This window comes from Dromiciops gliroides, chromosome 2, assembly GCF_019393635.1.
Source record: "Dromiciops gliroides isolate mDroGli1 chromosome 2, mDroGli1.pri, whole genome shotgun sequence".
NCBI classification, from domain to species: domain Eukaryota; kingdom Metazoa; phylum Chordata; class Mammalia; order Microbiotheria; family Microbiotheriidae; genus Dromiciops; species Dromiciops gliroides.
In genome coordinates, this window is record NC_057862.1 from 369,185,787 (window position 1) to 369,197,061 (window position 11,275).

The window sequence follows — 11,275 nt, forward strand, 5'->3', positions numbered from 1 at the left end:
CTTGACACTTACTAGCTGTGTGACCCTGGGCAAGTCACTTAACCCCCATTGCCCCGCCAAAAACAAACAAACAAAAAAAAACCACCTGGACCTCATTATAAAACTCCAGAAAAAGAAAGTAACTTAGAATCATTGTGTATAGAGCTGAAAGGAACCCTGGAGATAATCTAGTCCATCCCCTTCATTTTACATATTAGGAATCTGGAGGGGAGACTTGCCCAAGGACATGCAGGTACCAGATAGCATTGATCCTCAGGGATTCCAAATCTCTCTCTCTCTTCCTTATATCACCGAGCTTCTTGTAGGTACCAGAGCTTTAAAGTGTCAGAGGAGGAATCCTCCTTCACAGATAATTCCAAGATTTCCTCTGAGGTGACCAAGACAGCAGGGGTTTCAGACATACCAGTCTGAAGCCTAAGTGCCAGGTGGACATCCAGATGGAAATGTCCCATAGGCAATGGGGGAATGAAGGTCTAAAGCTCAGGGCAGTTTGGGACCAGTGTTGCAGACTGGGAAGTCATCGGAACAGAAGTGATAATTGCAGCTGTGGGTGTGGATGAGATCACTAAGGGAGAGACTGTGGAGAGAAATGGGTGGAGGACAAGCTAAAGGAAATACCTCCATTTAGGGATCATAGATGTGAAATTGGAAGGAACTTCAGAGGTCCTCTGACACCAGTTGCTACATTGTGGCATAGTTGTTTTAATTTTTTTTAAATATGCTTTATTAGAGGCAGCTAGATGGCGCAGTGGATAGAGCACTGGCCCTGGAGTCAGGAGGACCTGAATTCAAATCTGGCCTCAGACACTTAACACTTACTGGCTGTGTGACCCTAGGCAAGTCACTTAACTCCAATTGCCTCACCAAAAAATAAAAAATTAAATTAAATTTTAAAAATAGACTGAGCTTCCTCATCTCATTCCTCTTCAATTCATATTACAGATGAAGAAGTGAAGGGAATAGTGGCTGTCACCTGTCCAGTGTCCCACAGCTAACAAGGACCAGTCCTGAGATTGAAAGCCAAGGACCCTGATTCCCAAGCTCAACACTCCACTGAACCACACTGCCTCTCTCCCTAAGGAATAAACATCCCCACTATCAGAAGGCCCATGCCTGAAACGTATTCCTTCCTCCCTTGTGCCCACAGAAATCTCTACCTTCCTACACCTTCCTGTCCCCTTCACCATTAACCCTTCTCTGATTCCTTCAGATTTGCCTATAGGCAGCACATGGTATGATAAAGGCAGCTTCTGGTCCTCTTTGGTTCCTTACCAGGGGATGGCAAGGGAGGTTGCTCACGGAGAGACAAACCATTTCCTTTTCTTCTGGGGTCCAGACTGAAACACAGGATCCACCTGGACCCTCCTCAAATCAGCATCAAAGAACAGCCAGAGACAGGAACTGGGTCTCTAGCAAATGAACCAAAAACATCCCCCAGCGGATGGACAGACACACATCCTGGCTGACCTCTTGGAAGCTGCTGATTTGCATGGGCTACTTTAAGCAGAACTCAGTCAAGGGCAGGATTAGCTGGCACTCTTCCATCACCCCAAGGTCTTCCTTCCTCTCTCCCGGCCAGGGTCCTTCCTACAACAGCCACTAGGAAATATTTCCTGCAATCATTTCCACCCTTTTGAATAGGTATTTTGCCACTAAAATGGGGGAGAGGGCATTATGTGGGTGGTGCTGTGGACAGAGGTAGATTCGTGTGTTCACTGATTCACAAACTGTTCATTCTGGAAAAGATACTAGAGATTACCTAGCCTAAACACCTCATTTTCCATCTGAGAAAACCAAAAGCTAGAGGCAGTGATATGCTACAGTGAATAGGGTCCTGGAGTTGGAAAGGAAAAGACCCGAGTTTAAATCTAGCCTCAGATACTTACCAACTATGTGGCAATTCACTTAACCTCAGTCTTCCTCAGTATCCTCCTCTGATATACGGGGATAATAATAGTACCTATCTTCCAGGGTTGTTGTGAGGATAAAATGAGATAATATTTGTAAAGCACTTTGCAAGCCTTAAGGTACTATATAAATATGGCCTATTATTATTAGATCATATTTAGTGATTAGTCCAAAGTCACAGTGAGTTAATGGGAGTGCTAGGTCCTAAATCTAGAACTCAAATAAATCCTAGGTACCCAATACAATACCATCCATCCCCCCCACACACACACACCTAAAAATGATAAACTTGGAGTCAGAAAGCCTGGTTTAAAATTTGACCTCTGATATTCACTATTAATGTTCACCTGGACAAATTATTCATAGGAACATAGATTTAAAGTATGAAGGAACCTCTGAAACCCATCTAGTTCCAACTGCTTTCATTCTACAGAAGCAGAGATTAAGGCCCAGGAAAGTTAAGGAAACTGCCCAAGGTTGCACAGCTTGCAAACATCCTAAGTTACATTTGAATCCAGGTCTTCTGACTCTAGAGCCAATGTGCTTTCTACTGGACCCCTTTTCTTCATTTTCCTCTTCCTTCTTCCTTCTTCCTATTTACTTCATGGGGTGGTAGTGAAGATCAAATGACATAACTATCAAAAGTGTTTGTTACCGCCTTTTTAAGGCTATGGAAACGCAGGCTGTTGTGACTATTATTACTTTTCTAAAGCTTAGGAAAGGCTTGAGAGGTGTGGACAAGCATCCTTTCAATTAGCATGATTCTTACCTCTTGCTCCTGATACAGCTGACAACTGAAAAAATTAAAAGAAAAACCACTTTCCCCTTAAAATCACAGTATTTGGGGACTGTGAAGAGGACCCTGGAGGGCAGAGAAGAAATTCATCAGAGAAAGAATACAGACACAAATATGAAATGTGTTGCCCAGGCAACACTATTTATTACTACACAAACTCTGGCCACTGGTAGAAAATAGGAAACCAAAGGACCCAGCAGGATATAGGGCCTAACTATTACTCCCTTAAACCCGCTCATTAAATCCTGCTGTTCTTGCACAAAATTGTCAGAACACAGGGAGTCTTTCCCCCTATTTCCATGTATCACCATTGGCAGCTCCAACCTGACCTCCCCAACTTCCCCCACCCTGACTCTTCTTTCCAGTAACAATAACAAACATTTGTTAATGGGGACTATGGAAGAGACAAGATTTAGATAAATAAGATATGGTCTCTCCTCTCAAGTGGAGCTTACAGACTAGCTCAGGAGATAAGACACAAATTCAGCTTGATAGACTACCCAATTGTTGTTGTTCGTTGTTTTCGGTCGTATAACTCTTTCTGACCCCATTTGGGGTTTTCTTCGCAAAAATACTAGAGTGATATGCCATTTTCTTCTCCAGCTCATTTTACAGATGAAGAAACTGAGGCAAACAGAGTTAAGTAACTAGGTAGCAAGTTTCTGAGGTCAGATTTGATGAGGCCAATTGTTCTCCCCACTGCATCACCAGCTGCTTGATAAATCCATTAGAGAGGTGCAAAGCTAAGTATTATGTGACCACAAAGAGGCCATTACTAACCCTGGAGACCAAAAGAGGCTTCCTGGAGAAGGTGGCATTTGAATCGGGCTTTAAAGGGTGATTAGAAATTCAGGAAGGCATAAAGAAGGGAAAGGAGCTCGTTCCAGAAGTCAGCAAATGGCCAAAAGGCATTAGAATACAACTTATATGTGAGGGGAAGAGGATATTCCAGTTTGTCTTTTCAAATGAGGAAACTGAGGCCTAGACAGCAAAAGGGTCAAGCTCAAGCTCACACAGCTAGCAAGTGGAGAAGCCAGGAGCTGAACCTTAATTTTTACAGATTCCAAATTTAGCACTCTTCTAATTATTCCACACGGTTTACCAAAATTTGGCTGCAAATTGCCTCCATCCATTTCCTATTGCTTTCTAGTTGTTTCATGTATGGCAGGTGGTCTTGTCACCTCCAACTAGACTGTGAGCTTTCTGAAGGGAGAACTGTATTTTCAGTTTTTTCCTATAGCAGCTGGTATCGGCCTAAAGCGATCACAAGCTGTAATCCATACTTTGGTCAGTGGTTAGATATCTCAGGTCGATTTTGTTTTCTTTGTTCAAACAATCATGTAGCACTTTGGGATCTGTGACTGTTAGTGTAGATACTCCTGTCTGCTAACGACGGGATCACAGACCCTCTTATGACTAGGTAGATGGTCTTCCAGAGTTACCTTGATAAAAAACACCATCATCCTGGAGTCATTTCCTTGGATGGCAGACATGCAGTCCATTACCAGAACTGTATTTGAATCCTTTCCAGCTTAGTAGGACCAGTTAGAGTTTGATGCACACAGGTGTAGCCTTCCAGAACCCAGAGTCCCCACCATGCCAGGATGAGGCATCAGAGGAAGACTTTACTGTAGACACAGGAGTGGGACTTTAGCCTTCACAGCTGGAAGATGCTGTGGTTAAAGACTGGTCAAGTTAAGTACAGTAATTAAACAACTTCTAAAGATTAAACAGAGGAAGAGCCATGACAATAGAAGGAAGTTTCCACTATGGTATCTATTTTTACAACAGAATGTTATTATGACACTGGTTGTTGTTTTTTTACCAACTTTAAAAAAACAACAAAAGACTTTTAAAAATTTCAGGCTCATAGGATGTAGAGCCGAAAGGAATCTGAGAGATCATCTATTCTAAGCCTTTCTCCTTACAGATGAGGAAACTGAGTCCAAAAAATGTAATTTGCCTAAAGTCACAGAGGTAATAAAGGACAGTCAGTATATAAACTCAGGTCCTTTAGCTCCAAATATTTTTATTACTACCACTACTGCCTTCCAAGAGGAAGGAATGTGTGTATGTATCTATATTACAAGAGTATGCTAGAGCCAACTCAAACTGGCAGCTGATTGTTAAATTTTCAGTATGAGCAAATACATCTGGGAAATTGGCACACACTATAAATCAGAGTTTGGTTTATTGTTTTGTTGATAGTCTAGACTTTAAAAAAAATATAACACCTTATAAATACCCTTGGGGGCAGCTAGGTGGCACAGTGGATAAAGCACTGGCCCTGGATTCCAGGGGACCTGAGTTCAAATCCAGCCTCAGAAACTTGACACTTACTAGCTGTGTGACCCTGGGCAAGTTACTTAACCCTCATTGCCCCCCCCACCAAAAGTAACACCTGATAGTCTAGACTTAAGAAAGTGATATAATAACAGATTAAACTTAAAAGTGAATCGTAGTCTGAAGTCCTTGGTATAATCTGATTGAAAAAAATCTTATTCATCTTTCTTTTAGCTATTCATGACCTTCACTAAAATCTTTTTATATCATTTTTATTGAATGCTTAACAAGGAAGAGGCCTGATAAGTTAAGGAAGGAATCAACTCTGAAATTGATTGGGGTAATTATCAAACCAGGACAACTAGATGGCTCAGTAGAATGCTGGGCCTAGAGTCAGGAAGACCTGAATTCAAATTAACCTCAGATACTTCCTAGCTGTGTGACCTCGGGCAAGTCACTTAACCCTGTTTTTTCTCAGTTCCTCCCCTATAAAATGAGCCAGAGAAGGAAATGACAAAGCATTCTAGTATCTTTGCAAAAAAAAAAATGGGGTCACAGAGAGTTAAAGGATCGAATAAGAGTAATCATCAAACTAAGAGCAAGAATGCCTTTTGACTAATCTAACTAATAAGAAGTATCAGTGAATTTACCTTTGACCAGGTTGAAAAGAGAATCTTTAGAGGTAGTGACTTCAACATTATTATGAAAATTGTTTTGACCTTATGGAACCACTGAATGGGTTTCATGGACCTCCCAGGGGTCTAAAAACCATACTTTGATAAGTACTATGCTAGACCATTTCCATCCAAGGTCATCTGATCAGTTGCCACAGCAACAGCATCATCTTTACATTTGGAGTCTCTGTGTCCCTCCCTTCTAGTAAAAAAAGGAATCAATTACTTTTCCAAACCTCCTCTAAGCACAAGAAAGTATAAATTCCAAAACAGCCACAACCTTCATGGCTTCACAAATTAAACAAATACCTTAAGAAAAATATAAGGCAGGGGAAGCTAGGTGGCACAGTGGATAAAGCACCAGCCTTGGATTTAGGAGTACCTGAGTTCAAATCCGGCCTCAGACACTTGACACTTACTATCCATGTGACCCTGGGCAAGTCACTTAACCCTCACTGCCCTGAAAAAAAAAATCAAGAAAAATATAATGCCAAGGCAGTATGACAAGGTGCTGATATAAGCCTTCATCACTGTATACAACCCCTAACAGATAGGGACTGAAAAGGCCTACTAAACTGGAAAGACATCCGACTGTATTATCTGACCCACTGGAACCATTCCCAGCAAAGAATTCCAAAGGACAATAATGAATAAGCTATGTGAATTTGTATTTCTCTGGAATTAAATTTGTTTGCAGTGATATAACAATTTACGCAATTCATGCCAAAATGGTAGGCATTCTGCCTTAGCATAAAAAAATTTCAATATGGGGGGGCAGCTAGGTGGTGCAGTGGATAAAGCACTGGCCCTGAATTCAGGACAACCTGAGTTCAAATCCAGCCTCAGACACTTGACTGTGTGACCTTGGGCAAGTCACTTAACCCTCATTGACTCAGAAAAGGGAAAAAACCTATTTCAAGATGAAAAGGATTTTAGATATCATCTAGTCCAATATCTCCATTTCACAGGCAAGGAAACAGGCTTGTTCAAGTTCTCACAGGTCATAAATTGATGAAACCAAGATTCAAACTTATTTCCTCTTATTCTAATTTCAGGGCCCTCTTTATCACAACACAATGCTCAAACTGGCTTGCAGAACCAAACAATTCAATTTGATTGAACAAACACTTATTAAGTGCTTACTGTGTGCCTGAGAGAGTGGACAATTTCAAGTAATATGTACTAGTACAATTTGGCTAGAATAGACAGTACATGAAGAGCAATGAAGCAAAAGTGAGGCTGAAAAGGTAGGTTGGAGTCAGATTAAAGAAAGTCTTAAAATGTCACTCTAAGGCTTATCCTATCATTAATAGGGAAGTACTAAAGATTTGGGGTTGTGGTCAGACCTAGACACTGCAAACTGGATATTCAAGTAGATGAAGGCCAGATAAAGGAAGTCATGTTGAGAAAACTAAGTCACCTGGAAACGAATTTATTTTCCCATGGGATGCCATATTAAACTAGAGATTTCTAGCCCCTGCATTTCTTGATTGTTGTTCACTTCATTGAGCCCAATTGTCTATTCAAAGCTCCACATTGGAAGCTTCCTTTTTTACTACCATTTCAGTATACAAATATCTACTACACTTAATCCTATACTTTTTCCCTTCCTAAAAGTTTCACAGTTTCCTTTGATAAGCAACAGTGAGAATGAGATCTTGAGCAAGGACCTGCTGTCTGTTACTCAGACTGGACAGTGTAGAGCTAACCTTGCCTTTGTCCTAACTCCCTAAACCATTTATGGAAGTGTTCCTTGCATAGGGGCTGCTCATAAGTGTTGTTTACGGACTGGCATATTATGTAAGAATATTTCCCTTAGGCTTGTTAGCTTTTTTTCCTGCCTTTTTCTTTTCTTTTTGTCATTCTTTGGAAAACTTGATAGGTGGTTTTGCTTTGCTATTCAAGGGGCTATGTTGTGGTAAATACGTGACATGTTTGCTTTCTAATGAAGTAATAAACTGCATATACATTACTGGCAGGTAAAATGACATGCATTATTCATCATTAGTCTCTGGAATAGCATGCTTGGTTAACTGTGGTACAGCATCCCTGAGAGCTGCTGTTTGGGAGTATGTTTAAAAGAAAACTCTGCAGTCAAAGTATGAGCAATCAAGTAGCACAAAGTGATCACAAATCCTCTTAAACAAATGCATACATTTCTCTATGCAAGACAAGGTGGGCATTTAAGCAGTGGGACATTTTGATAATGTCATTGAGGGACAGGGCTAACACCTGTGCTATAGATTAAATTTATTATAATGGACGTTAGCTATAACTATAATTACAATGGAGTGTCATGAGTTGCTCTGTGGCATATCTGAATGAATGTAATAATGTCTTGTTATTTTTGGTATCCAGTTGTATCAGAAGTCTTTTGTCTAACATAACAGGAAACTCACTATAGGTTATTCAAACTAAACTTATGGCTTTAAAGGGGTCTTCATGACAGCTGAAGGAAAATGACAGTTGAGAGTAAGAACAATTTCAAAACATTTTGATGGAAAGTGATATAAAGTTATGAGCAGCATTGCCACCCAAAATATCCAAAAATGGTGGTGAACACACAAGTATTTAGGACAATTGTCATCATTTCCTTTGGTCACCATTTCAGGATCAAATGTATGTGTATAGTCATATCATCAAGGACCAAAAATCAATGCCAGATTAGAAGAGAAGAGAAAGATAAGAAGATCCACTGTCTCTAAGCTGATTTGCTTTAACAGGCTTTCAACTTTAAAAAATTCAAATGGATAAAAACAAGGGCATCAATTCTAATTACCACAATTTTGTAGTGAATTACAACTATGCAAAACAGTTACCTCAATGAAGAGACCAAAAAACAAAAACAGCTCTAGGAAACAAGGACTTGTTCATCATGCCAGAGAAACACCATTGCAAAAAGCATTGGTGAGAAAAACGATTCTACAGAAAGCTTGCTAAGACCCAAATGAGCTAAATCATCCTAAAAGCACATATAGATAAAATTAGAAGGGAAAAAAAGGAAAAAGAAAAAGTAAAAAATATACACACATATACACTCATACACAGTCTAGACTGTGACTTTCACCAGATATACAGAACTGTGATATAGTTCTCTCCCCATAATGATATCCAGCTCTCCCTCTTTCTGAAAAGCTCTCTACTTTCCACCATACCCTGACAGCCCCTGTCTTTATCTGCTCTTCTCCACCCCTGGAAGAAGTTTCATCCTCCCCCTGGGTGGTTAACTCTTCTGATATTAAAAAAGTTCTTAGTGTCTCTCCAATCCAGATTCAGTTGGATCCCTCTAAACCTCTTTGCTTCCAGAGACAATTGAGGTCATTAAGTTTCTCATTAAGGACTACTTTTACTCTGTTCTTTCTGGTCTTTTAGTTCCCTACACTAGTCATAATTCTGATCCTTCCTGTTTGTGAGCTCTTGTCCACCTAACTGCCCTGAATAATAGTGCTCTACAGACCACCAGACACGCAAGCATCATCCTGAGGAACATTCCTGTGGGAAAGGGGACCCACCATCCCTAGCACCACCAGCTGCCCCTGCTGAGGCAGGCAAACCAGACCATCTAAAGCCACAAAGTGACCCGATGATAAGTAAAGTAGGAAGTAGCATGTATACACCAGGTGGGTCAAACTCCCACCACAACCTTGACCATTCCCTCCCCTAAGGCCCTAGTATTAACCATCCAGGATCTTTTGCTCCAGAATAGCATCACACACACCCTGACCAGCGGTGCTCCCAGCTCAGCCCCCACAGTCATCAGTCAGGGAAATGGGACTAGCTAGAGCCCCCTGCCAGAGAGGTGGTGACTACTAAAGATCTGGAAAAGAAAGTCCTAGGCACCAAAATCCTTGGCATTTCCAAGAGGTCCAATATCAGAAATAAAAGTGGTTTTATTAACGGCCTGTCACCAAGGAAGCATGATGACTATCTGCTTTGCTATTGCACCCTGAAGTCCACAGGCTTTTTTCATCTGACTTGCAGCTCAACCCTCCTATGTATGTTGTCTCCCCCATTATAATGTAAGCCCCTTGAGAGCAGGCACAGTTTGGTTTTTCTATTTGTGTCCCCCATTAGCTCAGTACATGGCACATACTGAGTGCTTAATAAATTGCTTTTCGTCCATTCATTCATTTTTCCTTATATTGCACAGAAATCTGGTACACGGCACATACTGAGTGCTTAATAAATTGTTTTTCATCCATTCATTCATTTTTCCTTATATTGCACAGAAATCTGCCTTTTTTGTTTTTTCTCTATTGATCTCACATCTGCCTCTAGGACCAAACAGAAGTTTAATCTCTTCTCCCCACTACAATGGCCTGCATAGGACAGCAACACAGAAAGCATCATCAAAGATATGAAGGACTGGAAAGGAGGGGTTGGTCACATGGCAAGAGTAATGTACCAAGAATTGACCTGGCAGCCATGAAATATTAAAAGAACAAAGGAAGTCCTCCAGTCCAAGTTGGCAAGATCCACATGATGATGTGTGGATGGACTGAAATGTATACATATGGTGGGAAGACCTCAGTACAGTATCCTTAAGAGCAGTCATTAGTGAGCAAGTCAGTGATGAAGGAGCGTACAAGAGATAAGATCAATAATTCATTCCATTTATCACCATTTTTAGTTAGGTTTTTTTTGGGGGGGTGAGCAATGGGGGTTAAGTGACTTGCCCAGGGTCACACAGCTAGTAAGTGTCAAGTGTCTGAGGCCGGATTTGAACTCAGGTCCTCCTGAATCCAGGGCCAGTGCTTTATCCACTGCACAACCCAGGTGCCCCCCATTAATCACCATTTTTAATGAGAAATTTTAAAATTAGTTTCAGGTTTTATTTTATTTTGTTAAACAGGCCCAGATCTAGCAAGGACAATAAATGCAGAATGTCTGGAGGCAGCTAGGTGGCACAGAGGATAGAGCACCTGCCCTGGAGTAAGGAGGATCTGAGTTCAAATCCGGCCTCAGACACTTGACACCTACTAGCTGTGTGACCCTGGGCAAGTCACTTAACCCCAACTGCCTCACCAAAAAAAAAAAAAAGAAAAAAGAAAAAGAAAAACTTGTAAAAAAAAGAAAAGAAAAGAAAAGAAAGAATGCAGAAAGCCAACAAGATATTAAGGGAAAGCAAATTACTTTCTTCACAAGGAGGTAAGGGGGTGGGGAGGGGAGGAGAGAAGAAAGTGACCTCAGCCCTCAAGAACTTAACAGGCTCCTAAACTCTTCCATGCAAAAGCAAGAGATTGGGGACCATCAGTACAAAAGATAAGCAATAAAAGTAAGTATAAGCAAACTCATTGTTTTCAAGGCTGTCCCAGGACACAGGATCTACTGTAAGTTAACATTAGAATATCTCCAGCCTTGACCCCTTTCTATCCAACTAGCAAAGCTGCTGAGGAGCCAAAAACTCTCTGAATACAAAAGACTTTACAAACCAACCAGGAAAGTTGGTCAAAAGCCATCCAGATGTTGCACATTGTTTCAGCTTTGTATGGAATGCAGCTCTCAGCAGGCAGTTTTGGGGGAGCTGTCCAAATGAATATAGCCCACCAAAGATAGTGTGGTCCAGTAGGAAAATATGTTCATCTTGGATACTGTAACGATTGGAATGACGCCA